This window comes from Solanum pennellii, chromosome 6 (genome assembly GCF_001406875.1).
Source record: "Solanum pennellii chromosome 6, SPENNV200".
NCBI lineage: Eukaryota > Viridiplantae > Streptophyta > Magnoliopsida > Solanales > Solanaceae > Solanum > Solanum pennellii.
The window spans coordinates 3,550,002-3,551,702 of NC_028642.1; the positions used below are offsets into that span (position 1 = coordinate 3,550,002).

At 32.6% G+C, this 1,701-nt stretch overlaps 1 pseudogene; it reads right to left on the reverse strand.

The window, feature by feature from the left end:
- Positions 1-688: 688 nt before the first annotated feature.
- Positions 689-1,318, reverse strand: LOC107021972 (annotated as a pseudogene).
- Positions 1,319-1,701: the final 383 nt, after the last annotated feature.

Sequence of the window (1,701 nt, forward strand, 5' to 3'; positions counted from 1 at the left end):
ATTCGCAACCACAAAAATAAAGTATTTGAAAGCCACACATGAGCTACAACCATAAGTCAAAACAAGGCAATAAGCAGATAAGCACATGCAATTCAAACCCTAATTAAATGTTACCTGAGAAGATATATATCAACGATAAAGTAGAAATTTTGAGGACAACACCGCCTTGCTGTAGAAGATGATCTATGAAGGAAGGACTAAGAGAAGAAGAGAAGAGAGAAGGAGAAGAATACTGGCAAAGTAGAGAAGAAAACTGAAATTAATTAGTATAAATAAATAAATCTTGTAATACGAAATGACATTTATAAAAGACAGGAGAGAGGAAAGAGGAGAGAGGGAAAATGAAAATTAAAGCCGTTTAATTTTTTTAATTATAACAATTCAAACTGTGACATATGTTTCCACATATATACTATCTGTTGCTAAATATATACGATCTGTTGCCACATATAATTTTGTCGTGTTTATTACAACAGAAATTACATATGTTGCCACAGACAACACATTTGATCCTTTCCATCATAATTGACATTTGTTTAAACAAAATCGAAATAATCATAAAATTTTTTTAATTAACACTTCACTAATTGTTTTATACAACTTATCAACAAAAAGGTAATTCAGAATGACATGATATACATAACCACATGTCTAATCAATGGTTGTAAACACAATATTTTTATCGATCTTAGCTTTTTTTTTTAGTTCTACGCATCTCTGGGTCTTCATTGTTACTAACATAACCATTTCGAGCCTTTACAATCCGATAATTTCATAGGAATGAAGCATATCTCAAGCGAAGGGTGTCAGCACTAATTCCACATGATGGTACTTCTAATCCATCACTCAAAAGCTCAGCGTATGCAGCAACAAAAATTCCACAATCTCTGCATGGTATATCATCAATCAGAAAATATAATAACATTACATTTGGATAGTAGTAAGACAAAATAATATTGTGATACTTACAGACTACTACTTTCTTGTTGGGCAATGCCAGTAACATGACTGACTTCGAATGGGTGAGATTTGTTCTTTCCTTGGTAACATTTAAGAACTGACCAATTGGTTCGCTCATTTTGCTCAAAAAATCTAGTCAACTCAAGGTACTTTGGAAACATTGTAGCCATATTTTGAATCTCAGAGGATAATTTTCTATTGGACCTATTTGAGGACATGGAATCATATACTTTTATGCACCGTTCCTTCAATGCTACGACTACCAAGACCCAATGGAATTCCCCATTATATTTACAGGGACATAAACATCATCTGCCATGTGCCAAGGCAGTCCACAAGGTATACAAAACCCTTTCATTATGCCAATGATTTTATCCTCATATTCACTAGCATTGTCAATGTATGTTTTGAAAAAACAACTAGTGATGGTATATTGATATTTAGACTGAATCTTTTGCTTCGACTTCTTATGCAAATAGTAAATATGACATCCACATACTGCACACATGCATCAAACAAGTGTATCAATTTAGTTGTATATATTCATGTACTAAATAATACATATAAAAGTGGACATGGATTTACCTCATCATTCCAGCACTTATTGGGTTGAGACATTATGTAGAACCAGTCCTTATTCCTTCGAAATGCAACTAATAAATCAAGTTGTTCAAAATCAAGTTTTGAGCAATTAGCTAAGTAGTTATCCTCCTTGTTTCCTCTGAAATTGTGTAATCATTA